Genomic DNA, 25,158 nt, shown 5'->3' with positions numbered 1-25,158 from the left:
CGGGAGAGGTGTTGTTGGGTCTCATATGTAGCGTAAAAAGACAAAACTTTTCCACAATACGTGACGACCATTTAATTTCTGAGCTTTCGTGGCTCAATGGTTAGCGCGTTCGGCTGTTAACCAATAGGTTGGTGGTTCGAGCCCACCCGGGAGCGGTGTTTTTGGATCTCAAATGTAACATAAATAGCCAAAGTTTTTCCACAATACCTGACGACCATTTAATTTTTGGGCGTCCGTGGCGAATGGTTAGCGCGTTCAGCTGTTAATCGAAAGGTTGGTGGTTCGAGCCCACCCGGGAGAGGTGTTGTGAGGTCTCAGATGTAGCGTGAAAAGTCAAATTTTTCCATAATACGTGATAACCATTTATTTTCTGATCTTTCGTGGCTCAATGGTTAGCGCGTTCGGCTTTTAACCAATAGCTTGGTGTTTCGAGCCCACCCGGGAGCGGTGTTTTTGGATCTCAAATGTAACGTAAATAGCCAAAGTTTTTCCGCAATACCTGACAACCATTTTTTTTGGGCGTCCGTGGCGCAATGGTTAGCGCGTTCGGCTGTTAACCGAAAGGTTGGTGGTTCGGGCCCATCCGGGAGCGGTGTTGTGAGGCCTCAGATGTGAAGTAAAAAGTCAAAGTTTTACCTCAATACCTGACGAGCATTTAATTTTTGGGCTTCCGTGGCGCAATGGTTAGCGCGTTCAGCTTTTAATCGAAAGGTTGGTGGTTCGAGCCCACCCGGAAGAGGTGTTGTGGGTTCTCAGATGTAGCGTAAAAAGTCAAAACTTTTCCACCATACTAAAAACATTGAGCTACGACAAACAGTAGTCGAGTAATTAAGCTAATCGTAAACAAACAAACCCCTCCATAGGAAATGAATTAGACTATACTTTGCAGGCCCATAACTCTGTGTCTACTAGAGATACGGGGATGTCCTTAGGATATATTATAATCCAAATTGTCCCCCATCTAACCATACTAAAAACTTTGGGCTACGACAAACAGGGGCCGAGTACATAAGCAAAACGTAACGAAACAAACCCCCTCCATAGGAAATGCATTAGACCATACTTTGGAGGCTCTTAACTCTGTTTCTACTGGAGATATGGGGAAGTCCTTTGAGTATGTTATAGTCTAATTTGTCCCCCATCTAACCATACTAAAAATTTTGAGCTACGACAAACAGGGGCCGAGTAATTAAGCTAAACGTAAACAAACAACCCGTCCATAGGAAATGCATTAGACTATATTTTGCAGGCCCATAATTCTGTGTCTACTAAAGATACGGGGATGTCCTTAGGATATGCTATAGTCCAAATTGTCCCCCATCTAACCATACTAAAAACATTGAGCTACGACAAACAAGGGCCGAGATATTAAGCAAAATGTTCGTCAACTTTGGTATCGTCTCACTTATTTTTATTATGTTACTTATGATTTTTGCACTAAACTTTGGAGGCTCATAACTCTTGTTCTACAAGAGATACTGGGATCTCCTTTGGATATGTTATAGTACTCTTTGCTCCCCATGCAAGGATACTTTAAACCTGAGGCTACCTCAATATCGTCGTCAACTTACTTTTTGTCTCACTTATTGTTAGAAGGTTACTTTTGATTTTTGAAAATAAACTTTGCAGGCTCGTAACTCTGTTTCTACCAGAGATACGGGGATGTAAATAATGTGACCTTGACACAAATGTTCGGATAATTATAAAGGTCTTTGCATGTTCCAAGCAAAAAAAAAACTTCGCGGTTTCGAACCTGTGGCCTTCCGGGAGTGAGGCGGATGCGATAACCGCTACACTAAAGATATGTTATTATTTTTAATCGAAAGAACAGGGTCAAGTAATTAAGCAATACGTGAACAAACAAACGCCTCCATAGGAAATGCATTAGACTATGCTTTGCAGGCCCATAACTCTGTGTCTACTAGAGATACCGGGATGTCCTTAGGATATGTTATAGTCCAAATTGTCCCCCATCTAACCATACTAAAAATTTTGAGCTACAACAAACAAGGGCCGAGATATTAAGCAAAATGTTCGTCAACTTTGGTATCGTCTCACTTATTTTTATTATGTTACTTATGATTTTTGCACTAAACTTTGGAGGCTCATAACTCTCTTTCTACAAGAGATACTGGGATCTCCTTTGGATATGTTATAGTACTCTTTGCTCCCCATACAAGGATACTTTAAACTTGAGGCTACCTCAATATCGTCGTCAACTTATTTTTTGTCTCACTTATTGTTAGAAGGTTACTTTTGATTTTTGAAAATAAAGTTTGCAGGGTCGTAACTCTGGTTCTACCAGAGATACGGGGATGTCCTTTGAGTATGTTATAGACCAATTTGTCCTTCATCTAGCCATACTAAGAATTAGGGCTACGACAAACAGTAGTCGAGTAATTAAGCTAATCGTATACAAACAAACCCCTCCATAGGAAATACATTAGACTAAATTCTGGAGGCTCGTAACTCTGGGGGCTACCAGAGATACGGGGATGTAAATAATGTGACCTTGACACAAATGTTCGGATAATTATAAAAAAAAACTTCGCGGTTTCGAACCTGTCGCCTTCCGGGAGTGAGGCGGATGCGATAACCGCTACACTAAAGATATGTCATTATTTTTAATCGAAAGAACAGGGTCAAGTAATTAAGCAATACGTGAACAAACAAACCCCTCCATAGAAAATGCATTAGACTATACTTTGCAGGCTCGTAACTCTGTTTCTACTGGAGATACGGGGATGTCCTTTGAGTATGTTATAGTCCAATTTGTCCCCCATCTAACCATACTAAAACATTGAGCTACGACAAACAGTAGTCGAGTAATTAAGCTAATCATAAACAAACAAACCCCTCCATAGGAAATGCATTAGACTATACTTTGCAGGCCCATAACTCTGTGTCTACTAAAGATAAGGGGATGTCCTTAGGATATGCTATAGTCCAAATTGTCCCCCATCTAACCATACTAAAAATTTTGAGCTACAACAAACAAGGGCCGAGATATTAAGCAAAATGTTCGTCAACTTTGGTATCGTCTCACTTATTTTTATTATGTTACTTATGATTTTTGCACTAAACTTTGGAGGCTCATAACTCTCTTTCTACAAGAGATACTGGGATCTCCTTTGGATATGTTATAGTACTCTTTGCTCCCCATACAAGGATACTTTAAACTTGAGGCTACCTCAATATCGTCGTCAACTTATTTTTTGTCTCACTTATTGTTAGAAGGTTACTTTTGATTTTTGAAAATAAAGTTTGCAGGGTCGTAACTCTGGTTCTACCAGAGATACGGGGATGTCCTTTGAGTATGTTATAGACCAATTTGTCCTTCATCTAGCCATACTAAGAATTAGGGCTACGACAAACAGTAGTCGAGTAATTAAGCTAATCGTATACAAACAAACCCCTCCATAGGAAATACATTAGACTAAATTCTGGAGGCTCGTAACTCTGGTTCTACCAGAGATACGGGGATGTAAATAATGTGACCTTGACACAAATGTTCGGATAATTATAAAAAAAAACTTCGCGGTTTCGAACCTGTGGCCTTCCGGGAGTGAGGCGGATGCGATAACCGCTACACTAAAGATATGTCATCATTTTTAATCGAAAGAACAGGGTCAAGTAATTAAGCAATACGTGAACAAACAAACCCCTCCATAGAAAATGCATTAGACTATACTTTGCAGGCTCGTAACTCTGTTTCTACTGTAGATACGGCGATGTCCTTTGAGTATGTTATATTCCAATTTGTCCCCCTACTAACCATACTAAAAACATTGAGCTACGAAAAACAGGGGCCGAGTAATTAAGCTAAACGTAAACAAACAACCCGTCCAAAGGAAATGCATTAGACTATGCTTTGCAGGCCCATAACTCTGTGTTTACTAGAGATACGGGGATGTCCTTAGGATATGTTATAGTCCAAATTGTCCCCCATCTAACCATACTAAAAACATTGAGCTACGACAAACAGGGGCCGAGTATTTAAGCTAAACGTAAACAAACAACCCGTCCATAGGAAATGCATTAGACTATATTTTGCAGGCCCATAACTCTGTGTCTACTAGAGATACGGGAATGTCTTTAGGATATGTTATAGTCCAAATTGTCCCCCATCTAACCATATTAAAAACATTAAGCTACGACAAACAGGGGCCGAGATATTAAGCAAAATGTTCGTCAATTTTGGTATCGTCTCACTTATTTTTATTATGTTACTTATGATTTTTGCACTAAACTTTGGAGGCTCATAACTCTTGTTCTACAAGAGATACTGGGATCTCCTTTGGATATGTTATAGTACTCTTTGCTCCCCATACAAGGATACTTTAAACTTGAGGCTACCTCAATATCGTCGTCAACTTATTTTTTGTCTCACTTATTGTTAGAAGGTTACTTTTGATTTTGAAAATAAACTTTGCAGGCTCGTAACTCTGTTTCTACTGGAGATTCGGTTATGTCCTTTGAGTATGTTATAGACCAATTTGACCCCCATCTAGCCATACTAAGAATTAGGGCTTCGACAAACAGTAGTCGAGTAATTAAGCTAATCGTAAACAAACAAACCCCTCCATAGGAAATACATTAGACTAAATTCTGGAGGCTGGTAACTCTGGTTCTACCAGAGATACGGGGATGTAAATAATGTGACCTTGACACAAATGTTCGGATAATTATAAAAAAAAACTTCGCGGTTTCGAACCTGTGGCCTTCCGGGAGTGAGGCGGATGCGATAACCGCTACACTAAAGATATGTTATTATTTTTAATCGAAAGAACAAGGTCAAGTAATTAAGCAATACGTGAACAAACAAACCCCTCCATAGAAAATGCATTATTCTATACTTTGCGGGCTCGTAACTCTGTTTCTACTGTAGATACGGGGATGTCCTTTGAGTATGTTACAGTCCAATTTGTCCCCCATCTAACCATACTAAAAACATTGAGCTACGACAAACAGGGGCCGAGTAATTAAGCTAAACGTAAACAAACAACCCGTCCATAGGAAATGCATTAGACTATACTTTGCAGGCCCATAACTCTGTGTCTACTAGAGATACGGCGATGTCCTTAGGATATGATATAGTCCAAATTGTCCCCCATCTAACTATACTAAAAACTTTGGGCTACGACAAACAGGGGCCGAGTAATTAAGCTAAACGTAAACAAACAACCCCTCCATAGGAAATGCATTAGACTATACTTTGCAGGCTCGTAACTCTGTTTCTACTGGAGATACGGGGATGTCCTTTGAGTATGTTTTAGTCCAATTTGTCCACCATCTAACCATACTAAAAACATTGAGCTACGTCAAACAGGGGCCGAGATATTAAGCAAAATGTTCGTCAACTTTGGTATCGTCTCACTTATTTTTATCATGTTACTTATGATTTTTGCACTAAACTTTGGCGGCTCATAACTCTTGTCGTAGCTCAATGTTTTTAGTATGGTTAGATGGGGGACAAATTGGACTAAAACATACTCAAAGGACATCCCCGTATCTCCAGTAGAAACAGAGTTAGGAGCCTGCAAAGTATAGTCTAATGCATTTCCTATGGAGGGGTTGTTTGTTTACGTTTAGCTTAATTACTCGGCCCCTGTTTGTCGTAGCCAAAAGTTTTTAGTATGGTTAGATGGGGGACAATTTGGACTATATCATATCCTAAGGTCATCCCCGTATCTCTAGTAGACACAGAGTTATGGGCCTGCAAAGTATAGTCTAATGCATTTCCTATGGACGGGTTGTTTGTTTACGTTTAGCTGAATTACTCGGCCCCTGTTTGTCGTAGCTCAATGTTTTTAGTATGGTTAGATGGGGGACAAATTGGACTGTAACATACTCAAAGGACATCCCCGTATCTACAGTAGAAACAGAGTTACGAGCCTGCAAAGTATAGTCTAATGCATTTTCTATGGAGGGGTTTGTTTGTTCACGTATTGCTTAATTACTTGACCCTGTTCTTTCGATTAAAAATAATGACATATCTTTAGTGTAGCGGTTATCGCATCCGCCTCACTCCCGGAAGGCCACAGGTTCGAAACCGCGAAGTTTTTTTTTATAATTATCCGAACATTTGTGTCAAGGTCACATTATTTACATCCCCGTATCTCTGGTAGAACCAGAGTTACCAGCCTCCAGAATTTAGTCTAATGTATTTCCTATGGAGGGGTTTGTTTGTATACGATTAGCTTAATTACTCGACTACTGTTTGTCGTAGCCCTAATTCTTAGTATGGCTAGATGAAGGACAAATTGGTCTATAACATACTCAAAGGACATCCCCGTATCTCTGGTAGAACCAGAGTTACGACCCTGCAAACTTTATTTTCAAAAATCAAAAGTAACCTTCTAACAATAAGTGAGACAAAAAATAAGTTGACGACGATATTGAGGTAGCCTCAAGTTTAAAGTATCCTTGTATGGGGAGCAAAGAGTACTATAACATATCCAAAGGAGATCCCAGTATCTCTTGTAGAAAGAGAGTTATGAGCCTCCAAAGTTTAGTGCAAAAATCATAAGTAACATAATAAAAATAAGTGAGACGATACCAAAGTTGACGAACATTTTGCTTAATATCTCGGCCCTTGTTTGTCGTAGCTCAATGTTTTTAGTATGGTTAGATGGGGGACAATTTGGACTATAGCATATCCTAAGGATATCCCCGTATCTTTAGTAGACACAGAGTTATGGGCCTGCAAAATATAGTCTAATGCATTTCCTATGGACGGGTTGTTTGTTTACGTTTAGCTTAATTACTCGGCCACTGTTTGTCGTAGCTCAAAATTTTTAGTATGGTTAGATGGGGGACAAATTGGACTATAACATACTCAAAGGACTTCCCCGTATCTCCAGTAGAAACAGAGTTAAGAGCCTCCAAAGTATAGTCTAATGCATTTCCTATGGAGGGGGTTTGTTTCGTTACGTTTTGCTTAAGTACTCGGCCCCTGTTCGTCGTAGCCCAAAGTTTTTAGTATGGTTAGATGGGGGACAATTTGGACTATAACATATCCTAAGGACATCCCCGTATCTCTAGTAGACACAGAGTTATGGGCCTGCAAAGTATAGTCTAATGCATTTCCTATGGAGGGGTTTGTTTGTTTACGATTAGCTTAATTACTCGGCCCCTGTTTGTCGTAGCTCAATGTTTTTAGTATGGTTAGATGGGGGACAAATTGGACTATAACATACTCAAAGGACATCCCCGTATCTCCAGTAGAAACAGAGTTACGAGCCTGCAAAGTATAGTCTAATGCATTTTCTATGGAGGGGTTTGTTTGTTCACGTATTGCTTAATTACTTGACCCTGTTCTTTCTATTAAAAATAATAACATATCTTTAGTGTAGCGGTTATCGCATCCGCCTCACTCTCGGAAGGCCACAGGTTCGAAACCACGAAGTTTTTTTTTTTGCTTGGAACATGCAAAGACCTTTATAATTATCCGAACATTTGTGTCAAGGTCACATTATTTACATCCCCGTATCTCTGGTAGAACCAGAGTTACGAGCCTCCAGAATTTAGTCTAATGTATTTCCTATGGAGGGGTTTGTTTGTATACGATTAGCTTAATTACTCGACTACTGTTTGTCGTAGCCCTAATTCTTAGTATGGCTAGATGGGGGACAAATTGGTCTATAACATACTCAAAGGACATCCCCGTATCTCCAGTAGAAACAGAGTTACGAGCCTGCAAAATATATTTTCAAAAATCAAAAGTAACCTTCTAACAATAAGTGAGACAAAAAGTAAGTTGACGACGATATTGAGGTAGCCTCAAGTTTAAAGTATCCTTGTATGGGGAGCAAAGAGTACTATAACATATGCAAAGGAGATCCCAGTATCTCTTGTAGAACAAGAGTTATGAGCCTCCAAAGTTTAGTGCAAAAATCATAAGTAACATAATAAAAATAAGTGAGACGATACCAAAGTTGACGAACATTTTGCTTAATATCTCGGCCCCTGTTTGTCCTAGCTCAATGTTTTTAGTATGGTTAGATGAAGGACAAATTGGACTATAACATATCCTAAGGACATCCCGGTATCTCTAGTAGACACAGAGTTATGGGCCTGCAAAGCCTAGTCTAATGCATTTCCTATGGAGGTGTTTGTTTGTTCACGTATTGCTTAATTACTTGACCCTGTTCTTTCGATTAAAAATAATAACATATCATTAGTGTAGCGGTTATCGCATCCGCCTCACTCCCGGAAGGCCACAGGTTCGAAACCGCGAAGTTTTTTTTTTGTTTGGAACATGCAAAGACCTTTATAATTATCCGAACATTTGTGTCAAGGTCACATTATTTACATCCCCGTATCTCTGGTAGAACCAGAGTTACGAGCCTGCAAAGTTTATTTTCAAAAATCAAAAGTAACCTTCTAACAATAAGTGAAACAAAAAATAAGTTGACGACGATATTGAGGTAGCCTCAAGTTTAAAGTATCCTTGTATGGGGAGCAAAGAGTACTATAACATATCCAAAGGAGATCCCAGTATCTCTTGTAGAACAAGAGTTATGAGCCTCCAAAATTTAGTGCAAAAATCATAAGTAACATAATAAAAATAAGTGAGACGATACCAAAGTTGACGAACATTTTGCTTAATATCTCGGCCCTTGTTTGTCGTAGCTCAATGTTTTTAGTATGGTTAGATGGGGGACAATTTGGACTATAGCATATCCTAAGGACATCCCCGTATCTTTAGTAGACACAGAGTTATGGGCCTGCAAAATATAGTCTAATGCATTTCCTATGGACGGGTTGTTTGTTTACGTTTAGCTTAATTACTCGGCCACTGTTTGTCGTAGCTCAAAATTTTTAGTATGGTTAGATGGGGGACAAATTGGACTATAACATACTCAAAGGACTTCCCCGTATCTCCAGTAGAAACAGAGTTAAGAGCCTCCAAAGTATAGTCTAATGCATTTCCTATGGAGGGGGTTTGTTTCGTTACGTTTTGCTTAAGTACTCGGCCCCTGTTCGTCGTAGCCCAAAGTTTTTAGTATGGTTAGATGGGGGACAATTTGGACTATAACATATCCTAAAGACATCCCCGTATCTCTAGTAGACACAGAGTTATGGGCCTGCAAAGTATAGTCTAATGCATTTCCTATGGAGGGGTTTGTTTGTTTACGATTAGCTTAATTACTCGGCCCCTGTTTGTCGTAGCTCAATGTTTTTAGTATGGTTAGATGGGGGACAAATTGGACTATAACATACTCAAAGGACATCCCCGTATCTCCAGTAGAAACAGAGTTACGAGCCTGCAAAGTATAGTCTAATGCATTTTCTATGGAGGGGTTTGTTTGTTCACGTATTGCTTAATTACTTGACCCTGTTCTTTCTATTAAAAATAATAACATATCTTTAGTGTAGCGGTTATCGCATCCGCCTCACTCTCGGAAGGCCACAGGTTCGAAACCACGAAGTTTTTTTTTTTGCTTGGAACATGCAAAGACCTTTATAATTATCCGAACATTTGTGTCAAGGTCACATTATTTACATCCCCGTATCTCTGGTAGAACCAGAGTTACGAGCCTCCAGAATTTAGTCTAATGTATTTCCTATGGAGGGGTTTGTTTGTATACGATTAGCTTAATTACTCGACTACTGTTTGTCGTAGCCCTAATTCTTAGTATGGCTAGATGGGGGACAAATTGGTCTATAACATACTCAAAGGACATCCCCGTATCTCCAGTAGAAACAGAGTTACGAGCCTGCAAAATATATTTTCAAAAATCAAAAGTAACCTTCTAACAATAAGTGAGACAAAAAGTAAGTTGACGACGATATTGAGGTAGCCTCAAGTTTAAAGTATCCTTGTATGGGGAGCAAAGAGTACTATAACATATGCAAAGGAGATCCCAGTATCTCTTGTAGAACAAGAGTTATGAGCCTCCAAAGTTTAGTGCAAAAATCATAAGTAACATAATAAAAATAAGTGAGACGATACCAAAGTTGACGAACATTTTGCTTAATATCTCGGCCCCTGTTTGTCCTAGCTCAATGTTTTTAGTATGGTTAGATGAAGGACAAATTGGACTATAACATATCCTAAGGACATCCCGGTATCTCTAGTAGACACAGAGTTATGGGCCTGCAAAGCCTAGTCTAATGCATTTCCTATGGAGGTGTTTGTTTGTTCACGTATTGCTTAATTACTTGACCCTGTTCTTTCGATTAAAAATAATAACATATCATTAGTGTAGCGGTTATCGCATCCGCCTCACTCCCGGAAGGCCACAGGTTCGAAACCGCGAAGTTTTTTTTTTGTTTGGAACATGCAAAGACCTTTATAATTATCCGAACATTTGTGTCAAGGTCACATTATTTACATCCCCGTATCTCTGGTAGAACCAGAGTTACGAGCCTGCAAAGTTTATTTTCAAAAATCAAAAGTAACCTTCTAACAATAAGTGAAACAAAAAATAAGTTGACGACGATATTGAGGTAGCCTCAAGTTTAAAGTATCCTTGTATGGGGAGCAAAGAGTACTATAACATATCCAAAGGAGATCCCAGTATCTCTTGTAGAACAAGAGTTATGAGCCTCCAAAATTTAGTGCAAAAATCATAAGTAACATAATAAAAATAAGTGAGACGATACCAAAGTTGACGAACATTTTGCTTAATATCTCGGCCCTTGTTTGTCGTAGCTCAATGTTTTTAGTATGGTTAGATGGGGGACAATTTGGACTATAGCATATCCTAAGGACATCCCCGTATCTTTAGTAGACACAGAGTTATGGGCCTGCAAAATATAGTCTAATGCATTTCCTATGGACGGGTTGTTTGTTTACGTTTAGCTTAATTACTCGGCCACTGTTTGTCGTAGCTCAAAATTTTTAGTATGGTTAGATGGGGGACAAATTGGACTATAACATACTCAAAGGACTTCCCCGTATCTCCAGTAGAAACAGAGTTAAGAGCCTCCAAAGTATAGTCTAATGCATTTCCTATGGAGGGGGTTTGTTTCGTTACGTTTTGCTTAAGTACTCGGCCCCTGTTCGTCGTAGCCCAAAGTTTTTAGTATGGTTAGATGGGGGACAATTTGGACTATAACATATCCTAAGGACATCCCCGTATCTCTAGTAGACACAGAGTTATGGGCCTGCAAAGTATAGTCTAATGCATTTCCTATGGAGGGGTTTGTTTGTTTACGATTAGCTTAATTACTCGGCCCCTGTTTGTCGTAGCTCAATGTTTTTAGTATGGTTAGATGGGGGACAAATTGGACTATAACATACTCAAAGGACATCCCCGTATCTCCAGTAGAAACAGAGTTACGAGCCTGCAAAGTATAGTCTAATGCATTTTCTATGGAGGGGTTTGTTTGTTCACGTATTGCTTAATTACTTGACCCTGTTCTTTCTATTAAAAATAATAACATATCTTTAGTGTAGCGGTTATCGCATCCGCCTCACTCTCGGAAGGCCACAGGTTCGAAACCACGAAGTTTTTTTTTTTGCTTGGAACATGCAAAGACCTTTATAATTATCCGAACATTTGTGTCAAGGTCACATTATTTACATCCCCGTATCTCTGGTAGAACCAGAGTTACGAGCCTCCAGAATTTAGTCTAATGTATTTCCTATGGAGGGGTTTGTTTGTATACGATTAGCTTAATTACTGGACTACTGTTTGTCGTAGCCCTAATTCTTAGTATGGCTAGATGGGGGACAAATTGGTCTATAACATACTCAAAGGACATCCCCGTATCTCCAGTAGAAACAGAGTTACGAGCCTGCAAAATATATTTTCAAAAATCAAAAGTAACCTTCTAACAATAAGTGAGACAAAAAGTAAGTTGACGACGATATTGAGGTAGCCTCAAGTTTAAAGTATCCTTGTATGGGGAGCAAAGAGTACTATAACATATGCAAAGGAGATCCCAGTATCTCTTGTAGAACAAGAGTTATGAGCCTCCAAAGTTTAGTGCAAAAATCATAAGTAACATAATAAAAATAAGTGAGACGATACCAAAGTTGACGAACATTTTGCCTAATATCTCGGCCCCTGTTTGTCCTAGCTCAATGTTTTTAGTATGGTTAGATGAAGGACAAATTGGACTATAACATATCCTAAGGACATCCCGGTATCTCTAGTAGACACAGAGTTATGGGCCTGCAAAGCCTAGTCTAATGCATTTCCTATGGAGGTGTTTGTTTGTTCACGTATTGCTTAATTACTTGACCCTGTTCTTTCGATTAAAAATAATAACATATCATTAGTGTAGCGGTTATCGCATCCGCCTCACTCCCGGAAGGCCACAGGTTCGAAACCGCGAAGTTTTTTTTTTGTTTGGAACATGCAAAGACCTTTATAATTATCCGAACATTTGTGTCAAGGTCACATTATTTACATCCCCGTATCTCTGGTAGAACCAGAGTTACGAGCCTGCAAAGTTTATTTTCAAAAATCAAAAGTAACCTTCTAACAATAAGTGAAACAAAAAATAAGTTGACGACGATATTGAGGTAGCCTCAAGTTTAAAGTATCCTTGTATGGGGAGCAAAGAGTACTATAACATATCCAAAGGAGATCCCAGTATCTCTTGTAGAACAAGAGTTATGAGCCTCCAAAATTTAGTGCAAAAATCATAAGTAACATAATAAAAATAAGTGAGACGATACCAAAGTTGACGAACATTTTGCTTAATATCTCGGCCCTTGTTTGTCGTAGCTCAATGTTTTTAGTATGGTTAGATGGGGGACAATTTGGACTATAGCATATCCTAAGGACATCCCCGTATCTTTAGTAGACACAGAGTTATGGGCCTGCAAAATATAGTCTAATGCATTTCCTATGGACGGGTTGTTTGTTTACGTTTAGCTTAATTACTCGGCCACTGTTTGTCGTAGCTCAAAATTTTTAGTATGGTTAGATGGGGGACAAATTGGACTATAACATACTCAAAGGACTTCCCCGTATCTCCAGTAGAAACAGAGTTAAGAGCCTCCAAAGTATAGTCTAATGCATTTCCTATGGAGGGGGTTTGTTTCGTTACGTTTTGCTTAAGTACTCGGCCCCTGTTCGTCGTAGCCCAAAGTTTTTAGTATGGTTAGATGGGGGACAATTTGGACTATAACACATCCTAAGGACATCCCCGTATCTCTAGTAGACACAGAGTTATGGGCCTGCAAAGTATAGTCTAATGCATTTCCTATGGAGGGGTTTGTTTGTTTACGATTAGCTTAATTACTCGGCCCCTGTTTGTCGTAGCTCAATGTTTTTAGTATGGTTAGATGGGGGACAAATTGGACTATAACATACTCAAAGGACATCCCCGTATCTCCAGTAGAAACAGAGTTACGAGCCTGCAAAGTATAGTCTAATGCATTTTCTATGGAGGGGTTTGTTTGTTCACGTATTGCTTAATTACTTGACCCTGTTCTTTCTATTAAAAATAATAACATATCTTTAGTGTAGCGGTTATCGCATCCGCCTCACTCTCGGAAGGCCACAGGTTCGAAACCACGAAGTTTTTTTTTTTTGCTTGGAACATGCAAAGACCTTTATAATTATCCGAGCATTTGTGTCAAGGTCACATTATTTACATCCTCGTATCTCTGGTAGAACCAGAGTTACGAGCCTCCAGAATTTAGTCTAATGTATTTCCTATGGAGGGGTTTGTTTGTATACGATAAGCTTAATTACTCGACTACTGTTTGTCGTAGCCCTAATTCTTAGTATGGCTAGATGGGGGACAAATTGGTCTATAACATACTCAAGGGACATCCCCGTATCTCCAGTAGAAACAGAGTTACGAGCCTGCAAAGTATATTTTCAAAAATCAAAAGTAACCTTCTAACAATAAGTGAGACAAAAAGTAAGTTGACGACGATATTGAGGTAGCCTCAAGTTTAAAGTATCCTTGTATGGGGAGCAAAGAGTACTATATCATATCCAAAGGAGATCCCAGTATCTCTTGTAGAACAAGAGTTATGAGCCTCCAAAGTTTAGTGCAAAAATCATAAGTAACATAATAAAAATAAGTGAGACGATACCAAAGTTGACGAGCATTTTGCTTAATATCTCGGCCCCTGTTTGTCGTAGCTCAATGTTTTTAGTATGGTTAGATGGGGGACAATTTGGACTATATCATATCCTAAGGACATCCCCGTATCTCTTGTAGACACAGAGTTATGGGCCTGCAAAGTATAGTCTAATGCATTTCCTATGGACGGGTTGTTTGTTTACGTTTAGCTTAATTACTCGGCCCCTGTTTGTCGTAGCTCAATGTTTTTAGTATGGTTAGATGGGGGACAAATTGGACTATAAAATACTGAAAGGACATCCCCGTATCTCCAGTAGAAACAGAGTTACGAGCCTGCAAAGTATAGTCTAACTCATTTCCTATGGAGGGGGTTTGTTTCTTTACGTTTTGCTTAAGTACTCGGCCCCTGTTTGTCGTAGCCCAAAGTTTTTAGTATGGTTAGATGAAGGACAAATAGGACTATAACATATCCTAAGGACATCCCGGTATCTACAGTAGAAACAGAGTTACGAGCCTGCAAAGTTTATTTTCAAAAATCAAAAGTAACCTTCTAACAATAAGTGAGACAAAAAATAAGTTGACGACGATATTGAGGTAGCCTCAAGTTTAAAGTATCCTTGTATGGGGAGCAAAGAGTACTATAACATATCCACAGGAGATCCCAGTATCTCTTGTAGAACAAGAGTTATGAGCCTCCAAAGTTTAGTGCAAAAATCATAAGTAACATAATAAAAATAAGTGAGACGATACCAAAGTTGACGAACATTTTGCTTAATATCTCGGCCCTTGTTTGTAGTAGCTCAATGTTTTTAGTATGGTTAGATGGGGGACAAATTGGACTATAACATACTCAAAGGACATCCCCGTATCTCCAGTAGAAACAGAGTTACGAGCCTGCAAAGTATAGTCTAATGCATTTTCTATGGAGGGGTTTGTTTGTTCACGTATTGCTTAATTACTTTACCCTGTTCTTTCGATTAAAAATAATAACATATCTTTGGTGTAGCGGTTATCGCATCCGCCTCACTCCCGGAAGGCCACAGGTTCGAAACCGCGAGGTTTTTTTTTTTGCTTGGAACATGCAAAGACCTTTATAATTATCCGAACATTTGTGTCAAGGTCACATTATTTACATCCCCGTATCTCTGGTAGAACCAGAGTTACGAGCCTCCAGAATTTAGTCTAATGTATTTCCTATGGAGGGGTTTGTTTGTTTACGATTAGCTTAATTACTCGACTAGTGTTTGTCGTAGCCCTAATTCTTAGTATGGCTAGATGGGGGACAAATTGGTCTATAACTTACTCAAAGGACATCCCCGCATCTCCAGTAGAAACAGAGTTACGAGCCTGCAAAGTTTATTTTCAAAAATCAAAAGTAACCTTCTAACAATAAGTGAGACAAAAAATAAGTTGACGACGATATTGAGGTAGCCTCAAGTTTAAAGTATCCTTGTATGGGGAGCAAAGAGTACTATAACATATCCACAGGAGATCCCAGTATCTCTTGTAGAACAAGAGTTATGAGCCTCCAAAGTTTAGTGCAAAAATCATAAGTAACATAATAAAAATAAGTGAGACGATACCAAAGTTGACGAACATTTTGCTTAATATCTCGTCCCTTGTTTGTCGTAGCTCAATGTTTTTAGTATGGTTAGATGGGGGACAAATTGGACTATAACATACTCAAAGGACATCCCCGTATCTCCAGTAGAAACAGAGTTACGAGCCTGCAAAGTATAGTCTAATGCATTTTCTATGGAGGGGTTTGTTTGTTCACGTATTGCTTAATTACTTGACCCTGTTCTTTCGATTAAAAATAATAACATATCTTTAGTGTAGCGGTTATCGCATCCGCCTCACTCCCGGAAGGCCACAGGTTCGAAACCGCGAGGTTTTCTTTTTGCTTGGAACATGCAAAGACCTTTATAATTATCCGAACATTTGTGTCAAGGTCACATTATTTACATCCCCGTATCTCTGGTAGAACCAGAGTTACGAGCCTCCAGAATTTAGTCTAATGTATTTCCTATGGAGGGGTTTGTTTGTTTACGATTAGCTTAATTACTCGACTAGTGTTTGTCGTAGCCCTAATTCTTAGTATGGCTAGATGGGGGACAAATTGGTCTATAACATACTCAAAGGACATCCCCGTATCTCCAGTAGAAACAGAGTTACGAGCCTGCAAAGTATATTTTCAAAAATCAAAAGTAACCTTCTAACAATAAGTGAGACAAAAAGTAAGATGACGACGATATTGAGGTAGCCTCAAGTTTAAAGTATCCTTGTATGGGGAGCAAAGAGTACTATAACATTTCCAAAGGAGATCCCAGTATCTCTTGTAGAACAAGAGTTATGAGCCTCCAAAGTTTAGTGCAAAAATCATAAGTAACATAATAAAAATAAGTGAGACGATACCAAAGTTGACGAACATTTTGCTTAATATCTCGGCCCTTGTTTGTCGTAGCTCAATGTTTTTAGTATGGTTAGATGGGGGACAATTTGGCCTATAACATATCCTAAGGACATCCCCGTATCTCTAGTAGACACAGAGTTATGGGCCTGCAAAGTATAGTCTAATGCATTTCCTAAGGACGGGTTGTTTGTTTACGTTTAGCTTAATTACTCGGCCCCTGTTTGTCGTAGCTCAATGTTTTTAGTATGGTTAGATGGGGGACAAATTGGACTATAACATACTCAAAGGACATCCCCGTATCTCCAGTGGAAACAGAGCTACGAGCCTGCAAAGTATAGTCTAACTCATTTCCTATGGAGGGGGTTTGTTTCTTTACGTTTCGCTTAAGTACTCAGCCCCTGTTTGTCGTAGCCCAAAGTTTTTAGTATGGTTAGATGAATGACAAATTGGACTATAACATATCCTAAGGACATCCCCGTATCTCTGGTAGAACCAGAGTTACGAGCCTGCAAAATTTATTTTAAAAAATCAAAAGTAACCTTCTAACAATAAGTGAGACAAAAAATAAGTTACGACGATATTGAGGTAGCCTCAAGTTTAAAGTATCCTAGTATGGGGAGCAAAGAGTACTATAACATTTCCAAAGGAGATCCCAGTATCTCTTGTAGAACAAGAGTTATGAGCCTCCAAAGTTTAGTGCAAAAATCATAAGTAACATAATAAAAATAAGTGAGACGATACCAAAGTTGACGAACATTTTGCTTAATATCTCGGCCCTTGTTTGTCGTAGCTCAATGTCGTAGCTCTCGGCAACGGCCATATCACGCTGAATTCACCGGTTCTCGTCCGATAACCAAAGTTAAGCAGCGTCGAGCGCAGTCAGTACTTGGGAGGGCGACCACTTAGGAACACTGCGTGCCGTTAGCTTTTTCACTTTTTTTTCCTCTTTTAAATTCCAATAGATATGAAAAAAGCAAACATATTTTCTTTTTGTTATTGTTTGAAAAAGATGAAGGTTAATTTGTCTCACTTAATTTAAATTCGAATTATTATCTAGCACTCTCGGCAACGGCCATATCACGCTGAGAACACCGGTTCTCGTCCGATCGCCGACGTTAGCAGCGTCGAGCGCAGTCAGTACTTGGGAATACTGCGTGCCGTTTGCTTTTTCACTTTTGTTTCCTCTTTCAAATTCCACCAGATATGAAAAAAGCAAACATATCTTCTTTTTGTTATTGTTTTATAATGATGAAAGTTAATTAAATTCAAATTATTAACTAGCACTCTCGGCAACGGCCATATCACGCTGAATACAGCGGTTCTCGTCCGATAACCGAAGTTAAGCAGCGTCGAGCGCAGTCACTACTTGGGAGGGAGACCACTTAGGAACACTGCGTGCCGTTGGCTTTTTCACTTTTTTTCCCCATTTAAATTTTAATAGATATGAAAAAAGCAAACATGTTTTCTTTTTATTATTGTTTTAAAATGATGAAGGTTAATTTGTCTCACTTAATTTAAATTCGAATTATTAACTAGCACTCTCGGCAACGGCCATATCACGCTGAAAAGACCGGTTCACGTCCGATCACCGAAGATAAGCAGCGTCGAGTGCAAACAGTACTTGGGAATACTGCGTGCCGTTTGTTTTTTCACTTTTGTTTCCTCTTTTAAATTCCACCAGATATGAAAAAAGCAAACATATCTTCTTTTTGTTATTGTTTTATAAAGATGAAGGTTAATTAAATTCAAATTATTAACTAGCACTCTCGGCAACGGCCATATCACGCTGAATACACCAGTTCTCGTCCGATAACCAAAGTTAAGCAGCGTCGAGCGCAGTCAGTACTTGGGAGGGCGACCACTTAGGAACACTGCGTGCCGTTAGCTTTTTCACTATTTTTTCCTCTTTTAAATTCCAATAGATATGAAAAAAGCAAACATATTTTCTTTTTGTTATTGTTTGAAAAAGATGAAGGTTAATTTGTCTCACTTAATTTAAATTCGAATTATTATCTAGCACTCTCGGCAACGGCCATATCACGCTGAAAACACCGGTTCTCGTCCGATCGCCGACGTAAGCAGCGTCGAGCGCAGTCAGTACTTGGGAATACTGCGTGCCGTTTGCTTTTTCACTTTTGTTTCCTCTTTCAAATTCTACCAGATATGAAAAAAGCAAACATATCTTCTTTTTGTTATTGTTTTATAATGATGAAAGTTAATTAAATTCAAATTATTAACTAGCACTCTCGGGAACGGCCATATCACGCTGAATACACCGGTTCTCGTCCGATAACCGAAGTTAAGCAGCGTCGAGCGCAGTCACTACTTGGGAGGGAGACCACTTAGGAACACTGCGTGCCGTTGGCTTTTTCAATTTTTCTTCCCCATTTAAATTTTAATAGATATGAAAAAAGCAAACATGTTTTCTTTTTGTTATTGTTTTAAAATGATGAAGGTTAATTTGTCTCACTTAATTTAAATTCGAATTATTAACTAGCACTCTCGGCAACGGCCATATCACGCTGAAAACACCGGTTCACGTCCGATCACCGAAGTTAAGCAGCGTCGAGCGCATACAGTACTTGGGAATACTGCGTGCCGTTGGCTTTTTCACTTTTGTTTCCTCTTTCAAATTCCACCAGATATGAAAAAAGCAAACATATCTTCTTTTTTGTTATTGTTTTATAATGATGAAAGTTAATTAAATTCAAATTATTAACTAGCACTCTCGGCAACGGCCATATTACGCTGAATACACCGGTTCTCGTCCGATAACCGAAGTTAAGCAGCGTCGAGCGCAGTCACTACTTGGGAGGGAGACCACTTAGGAACACTGCGTGCCGTTGGCTTTTTCACTTTTTTTTCCTCTTTTAAATTTTAATAGATAAGAAAAAAGCAAACATGTTTTCTTTTTGTTATTGTTTTAAAATGATGAAGGTTAATTTGTCTCACTTAATTTAAATTCGAATTATTAACTAGCACTCTCGGCAACGGCCATATCACGCTGAAAACACCGGTTCACGTCCGATCACCGAAAATAAGCAGCGTCGAGCGCATACAGTACTTGGAAATACTGCGTGCCGTTTGTTTTTTCACTTTTGTTTCTTCTTTTAAATTCCACCAGATATGAAAAAAGCAAACATATCTTCTTTTTGTTATTGTTTTATAAAGATGAACGTTAATTAAATTCAAATTATTAACTAGCACTCTCGGCAACGGCCGTATCACGCTGAATACACCGTTTCTCGTCCGATAACCGAAGTTAAGCAGCGTCGAGCGCAGTCAGTACTTGGGAGGGCGACCACTTAGGAACACTGCGTGCCGTAAGCTTTTTCACTTTTTTTCCTCTTTTAAATTCCAATAGATATGAAAAAAGCAAACATATTTTCTTTTTGTTATTGTTTGAAAAAGATGAAGGTTAATTTGTCTCACTTAATTTAAATTCGAATTATTATCTAGCACTCTCGGCAACGGCCATATCACGCTGAGAACACCGGTTCTCGTCCGATCGCCGACGTTAGCAGCGTCGAGCGCAGTCAGTACTTGGGAATACTGCGTGCCGATTGCTTCTTCACTTTTGTTTCCTCTTTCAAATTCCACCAGATATGAAAAGAGCAAACATATCTTCTTTTTGTAATTGTTTTATAAAGATGAAAGTTAATTAAATTCAAATTATTAACTAGCACTCTCGGCAACGGCCATATCACGCTGTATACACCGATTCTCGTCCGAATACCGAAGTTAAGCAGCGTCGAGCGCAGTCATTACTTGGGAGGGACACCACTTAGGAACACTGCGTGCCGTTGGCTTTTTCACTTTTTTTCCTCTTTTAAATTTTAATAGATATGAAAAAAGCAAACACGTTTTCTTTTTGATATTGTTTTAAAATGATGAAGGTTAATTTGTCTCACTTAATTTAAATTCGAATAATTAACTAGCACTCTCGGCAACGGCCATATCACGCTGAAAACACCGGTTCACGTCCGATCACCGAAGTTAAGCAGCGTCGAGCGCATACAGTACTTGGGAATTCTGCGTGCCGTTGGCTTTTTCAGTTTTGTTTCCTCTTTCAAATTCCACCAGATATGAAAAAAGCAAACATATCTTCTTTTTTGTTATTGTTTTATAAAGATGAAAGTTAATTAAATTCAAATTATTAACTAGCACTCTCGGCAACGGCCATATCACGCTGAATACACCGGTTCTCGTCCGATAACCGAAGTTAAGCAACGTCGAGCGCAGTCACTACTTGGGAGGGAGACCACTTAGGAACACTGCGTGCCGTTGGCTTTTTCAATTTTTCTTCCCCATTTAAATTTTAATAGATATGAAAAAAGCAAACATGTTTTCTTTTTGTTATTGTTTTAAAATGATGAAGGTTAATTTGTCTCACTTAATTTAAATTCGAATTATTAACTAGCACTCTCGGCAACGGCCATATCACGCTGAAAACACCGGTTCACGTCCGATCACCGAAGTTAAGCAGCGTCGAGCGCATACAGTACTTGGGAATACTGCGTGCCGTTGGCTTTTTCACTTTTGTTTCCTCTTTCAAATTCCACCAGATATGAAAAAAGCAAACATATCTTCTTTTTTGTTATTGTTTTATAAAGATGAAAGTTAATTAAATTCAAATTATTAACTAGCACTCTCGGCAACGGCCATATCACGCTGAATACACCGGTTCTCGTCCGATAACCGAAGTTAAGCAGCGTCGAGCGCAGTCACTACTTGGGAGGGAGACCACTTAGGAACACTGCGTGCCGTTGGCTTTTTCACTTTTTTTTCCTCTTTTAAATTTTAATAGATAAGAAAAAAGCAAACATGTTTTCTTTTTGTTATTTATTGTTTTAAAATGATGAAGGTTAATTTGTCTCACTTAATTTAAATTCGAATTATTAACTAGCACTCTCGGCAACGGCCATATCACGCTGAAAACACCGGTTCACGTCCGATCACCGAAAATAAGCAGCGTCGAGCGCATACAGTACTTGGAAATACTGCGTGCCGTTTGTTTTTTCACTTTTGTTTCTTCTTTTAAATTCCACCAGATATGAAAAAAGCAAACATATCTTCTTTTTGTTATTGTTTTATAAAGATGAACGTTAATTAAATTCAAATTATTAACTAGCACTCTCGGCAACGGCCGTATCACGCTGAATACACCGTTTCTCGTCCGATAACCGAAGTTAAGCAGCGTCGAGCGCAGTCAGTACTTGGGAGGGCGACCACTTAGGAACACTGCGTGCCGTAAGCTTTTTCACTTTTTTTCCTCTTTTAAATTCCAATAGATATGAAAAAAGCAAACATATTTTCTTTTTGTTATTGTTTGAAAAAGATGAAGGTTAATTTGTCTCACTTAATTTAAATTCGAATTATTATCTAGCACTCTCGGCAACGGCCATATCACGCTGAGAACACCGGTTCTCGTCCGATCGCCGACGTTAGCAGCGTCGAGCGCAGTCAGTACTTGGGAATACTGCGTGCCGATTGCTTCTTCACTTTTGTTTCCTCTTTCAAATTCCACCAGATATGAAAAGAGCAAACATATCTTCTTTTTGTAATTGTTTTATAAAGATGAAAGTTAATTAAATTCAAATTATTAACTAGCACTCTCGGCAACGGCCATATCACGCTGTATACACCGATTATCGTCCGAATACCGAAGTTAAGCAGCGTCGAGCGCAGTCATTACTTGGGAGGGACACCACTTAGGAACACTGCGTGCCGTTGGCTTTTTCACTTTTTTTCCTCTTTTAAATTTTAATAGATATGAAAAAAGCAAACACGTTTTCTTTTTGATATTGTTTTAAATGATGAAGGTTAATTTGTCTCACTTAATTTAAATTCGAATAATTAACTAGCACTCTCGGCAACGGCCATATCACGCTGAAAACACCGGTTCACGTCCGATCACCGAAGTTAAGCAGCGTCGAGCGCATACAGTACTTGGGAATTCTGCGTGCCGTTGGCTTTTTCACTTTTGTTTCCTCTTTCAAATTCCACCAGATATGAAAAAAGCAAACATATCTTCTTTTTTGTTATTGTTTTATAAAGATGAAAGTTAATTAAATTCAAATTATTAACTAGCACTCTCGGCAACGGCCATATCATGCTGAATACACCGGTTCTCGTCCGATAACCGAAGTTAAGCAACGTCGAGCGCAGTCACTACTTGGGAGGGAGACCACTTAGGAACACTGCGTGCCGTTGGCTTTTTCAATTTTTCTTCCCCATTTAAATTTTAATAGATATGAAAAAAGCAAACATGTTTTCTTTTTGTTATTGTTTTAAAATGATGAAGGTTAATTTGTCTCACTTAATTTAAATTCGAATTATTAACTAGCACTCTCGGCAACGGCCATATCACGCTGAAAACACCGGTTCACGTCCGATCACCGAAGTTAAGCAGCGTCGAGCGCATACAGTACTTGGGAATACTGCGTGCCGTTGGCTTTTTCACTTTTGTTTCCTCTTTCAAATTCCACCAGATATGAAAAAAGCAAACATATCTTCTTTTTTGTTATTGTTTTATAAAGATGAAAGTTAATTAAATTCAAATTATTAACTAGCACTCTCGGCAACGGCCATATCACGCTGAATACACCGGTTCTCGTCCGATAACCGAAGTTAAGCAGCGTCGAGCGCAGTCACTACTTGGGAGGGAGACCACTTAGGAACACTGCGTGCCGTTGGCTTTTTCAATTTTTCTTCCCCATTTAAATTTTAATAGATATGAAAAAAGCAAACATGTTTTCTTTTTGTAATTGTTTTAAAATGATGAAGGTTAATTTGTCTCACTTAATTTAAATTCGAATTATTAACTAGCACTCTCGGCAACGGCCATATCACGCTGAAAACACCGGTTCACGTCCGATCACCGAAGTTAAGCAGCGTCGAGCGCATACAGTACTTGGGAATACTGCGTGCCGTTTGTTTTTTCACTTTTGTTTCCTCTTTTAAATTCCACCAGATATGAAAAAAGCAAACATATCTTCTTTTTGTTATTGTTTTATAAAGATGAAGGTTAATAAAATTCAAATTATTAACTAGCACTCTCGGCAACGGCCATATCACGCTGAATTCACCGGTTCTCGTCCGATAACCGAAGTTAAGCAGCGTCGAGCGCAGTCAGTACTTGGGAGGGCGACCACTTAGGAACACTGCGTGCCGTAAGCTTTTTCACTTTTTTTCCTCTTTTAAATTCCAATAGATATGAAAAAAGCAAACATATTTTCTTTTTGTTATTGTTTGAAAAAGATGAAGATTAATTTGTCTCACTTAATTTAAATTCGAATTATTATCTAGCACTCTCGGCAACGGCCATATCACGCTGAGAACACCGGTTCTCGTCCGATCGCCGACGTTAGCAGCGTCGAGCGCAGTCAGTACTTGGGAATACTGCGTGCCGATTGCTTCTTCACTTTTGTTTCCTCTTTCAAATTCCACCAGATATGAAAAGAGCAAACATATCTTCTTTTTGTAATTGTTTTATAAAGATGAAAGTTAATTAAATTCAAATTATTAACTAGTACTCTCGGCAACGGCCATATCACGCTGTATACACCGATTCTCGTCCGAATACCGAAGTTAAGCAGCGTCGAGCGCAGTCATTACTTGGGAGGGAGACCACTTAGGAACACTGCGTGCCGTTGGCTTTTTCACTTTTTTTCCTCTTTTAAATTTTAATAGATATGAAAAAAGCAAACACGTTTTCTTTTTGTTATTGTTTTAAAATGATGAAGGTTAATTTGTCTCACTTAATTTAAATTCGAATTATTAACTAGCACTCTCGGCAACGGCCATATCACGCTGAAAACACCGGTTCACGTCCGATCACCGAAGTTAAGCAGCGTCGAGCGCATACAGTACTTGGGAATACTGCGTGCCGTTGGCTTTTTCACTTTTGTTTCCTCTTTCAAATTCCACCAGATATGAAAAAAGCAAACATATCTTCTTTTTTGTTATTGTTTTATAAAGATGAAAGTTAATTAAATTCAAATTATTAACTAGCATTCTCGGCAACGGCCATATTACGCTGAATACACCGGTTCTCGTCCGATAACCGAAGTTAAGCAGCGTCGAGCGCAGTCACTACTTGGGAGGGAGACCACTTAGGAACACTGCGTGCCGTTGGCTTTTTCACTTTTTTTTCCTCTTTTAAATTTTAATAGATAAGAAAAAAGCAAACATGTTTTCTTTTTGTTATTGTTTTAAAATGATGAAGGTTAATTTGTCTCACTTAATTTAAATTCGAATTATTAACTAGCACTCTCGGCAACGGCCATATCACGCTGAAAACACCGGTTCACGTCCGATCACCGAAAATAAGCAGCGTCGAGCGCATACAATACTTGGAAATACTGCGTGCCGTTTGTTTTTTCACTTTTGTTCCACCAGATATGAAAAAAGCAAACATATCTTCTTTTTGTTATTGTTTTATAAAGATGAAGGTTAATAAAATTCAAATTATTAACTAGCACTCTCGGCAACGGCCATATCACGCTGAATTCACCGGTTCTCGTCCGATAACCGAAGTTAAGCAGCGTCGAGCGCAGTCAGTACTTGGGAGGGCGACCACTTAGGAACACTGCGTGCCGTAAGCTTTTTCACTTTTTTTCCTCTTTTAAATTCCAATAGATATGAAAAAAGCCTACATATTTTCTTTTTGTTATTGTTTGAAAAAGATGAAGATTAATTTGTCTCACTTAATTTAAATTCGAATTATTATCTAGCACTCTCGG

At 38.8% G+C, this 25,158-nt stretch overlaps 23 pseudogenes; all 23 read left to right on the top strand.

Moving 5' to 3' along the window:
- Window positions 1-17,222: 17,222 nt before the first annotated feature.
- On the top strand, window positions 17,223-17,341 carry LOC149650444 (5S ribosomal RNA; annotated as a pseudogene).
- Window positions 17,342-17,702: 361 nt separating this feature from the next.
- Window positions 17,703-17,821, top strand: LOC149650443 (5S ribosomal RNA; annotated as a pseudogene).
- A 361-nt stretch (window positions 17,822-18,182) lies between these two features.
- On the top strand, window positions 18,183-18,301 carry LOC149650442 (5S ribosomal RNA; annotated as a pseudogene).
- Window positions 18,302-18,662: 361 nt separating this feature from the next.
- Window positions 18,663-18,781, top strand: LOC149650441 (5S ribosomal RNA; annotated as a pseudogene).
- A 137-nt stretch (window positions 18,782-18,918) lies between these two features.
- On the top strand, window positions 18,919-19,021 carry LOC149650440 (5S ribosomal RNA; annotated as a pseudogene).
- Window positions 19,022-19,144: 123 nt separating this feature from the next.
- On the top strand, window positions 19,145-19,263 carry LOC149650439 (5S ribosomal RNA; annotated as a pseudogene).
- A 362-nt stretch (window positions 19,264-19,625) lies between these two features.
- LOC149650438 (5S ribosomal RNA) lies at window positions 19,626-19,744 on the top strand (annotated as a pseudogene).
- A 360-nt stretch (window positions 19,745-20,104) lies between these two features.
- On the top strand, window positions 20,105-20,223 carry LOC149650437 (5S ribosomal RNA; annotated as a pseudogene).
- Window positions 20,224-20,359: 136 nt separating this feature from the next.
- Window positions 20,360-20,462, top strand: LOC149650436 (5S ribosomal RNA; annotated as a pseudogene).
- Window positions 20,463-20,585: 123 nt separating this feature from the next.
- LOC149650435 (5S ribosomal RNA) lies at window positions 20,586-20,704 on the top strand (annotated as a pseudogene).
- Window positions 20,705-20,841: 137 nt separating this feature from the next.
- Window positions 20,842-20,944, top strand: LOC149650434 (5S ribosomal RNA; annotated as a pseudogene).
- Window positions 20,945-21,067: 123 nt separating this feature from the next.
- On the top strand, window positions 21,068-21,186 carry LOC149650433 (5S ribosomal RNA; annotated as a pseudogene).
- A 366-nt stretch (window positions 21,187-21,552) lies between these two features.
- On the top strand, window positions 21,553-21,671 carry LOC149650432 (5S ribosomal RNA; annotated as a pseudogene).
- A 360-nt stretch (window positions 21,672-22,031) lies between these two features.
- On the top strand, window positions 22,032-22,150 carry LOC149650431 (5S ribosomal RNA; annotated as a pseudogene).
- Window positions 22,151-22,285: 135 nt separating this feature from the next.
- On the top strand, window positions 22,286-22,388 carry LOC149650430 (5S ribosomal RNA; annotated as a pseudogene).
- A 123-nt stretch (window positions 22,389-22,511) lies between these two features.
- On the top strand, window positions 22,512-22,630 carry LOC149650429 (5S ribosomal RNA; annotated as a pseudogene).
- A 137-nt stretch (window positions 22,631-22,767) lies between these two features.
- LOC149650428 (5S ribosomal RNA) lies at window positions 22,768-22,870 on the top strand (annotated as a pseudogene).
- A 123-nt stretch (window positions 22,871-22,993) lies between these two features.
- On the top strand, window positions 22,994-23,112 carry LOC149650427 (5S ribosomal RNA; annotated as a pseudogene).
- Window positions 23,113-23,474: 362 nt separating this feature from the next.
- Window positions 23,475-23,593, top strand: LOC149650426 (5S ribosomal RNA; annotated as a pseudogene).
- A 360-nt stretch (window positions 23,594-23,953) lies between these two features.
- Window positions 23,954-24,072, top strand: LOC149650425 (5S ribosomal RNA; annotated as a pseudogene).
- A 136-nt stretch (window positions 24,073-24,208) lies between these two features.
- LOC149650424 (5S ribosomal RNA) lies at window positions 24,209-24,311 on the top strand (annotated as a pseudogene).
- A 123-nt stretch (window positions 24,312-24,434) lies between these two features.
- Window positions 24,435-24,553, top strand: LOC149650423 (5S ribosomal RNA; annotated as a pseudogene).
- A 348-nt stretch (window positions 24,554-24,901) lies between these two features.
- On the top strand, window positions 24,902-25,020 carry LOC149650422 (5S ribosomal RNA; annotated as a pseudogene).
- Window positions 25,021-25,158: the final 138 nt, after the last annotated feature.

The sequence above is a fragment of the Phalangium opilio genome, unplaced genomic scaffold (genome assembly GCF_054372755.1).
Source record: "Phalangium opilio isolate 3A_F unplaced genomic scaffold, DU_Popi_V2 ptg000087l_1, whole genome shotgun sequence".
Lineage (NCBI taxonomy): Eukaryota > Metazoa > Arthropoda > Arachnida > Opiliones > Phalangiidae > Phalangium > Phalangium opilio.
Note: the sequence above shows the minus strand (reverse complement) of the source record. Positions and strands in the feature narration are given on the sequence as shown.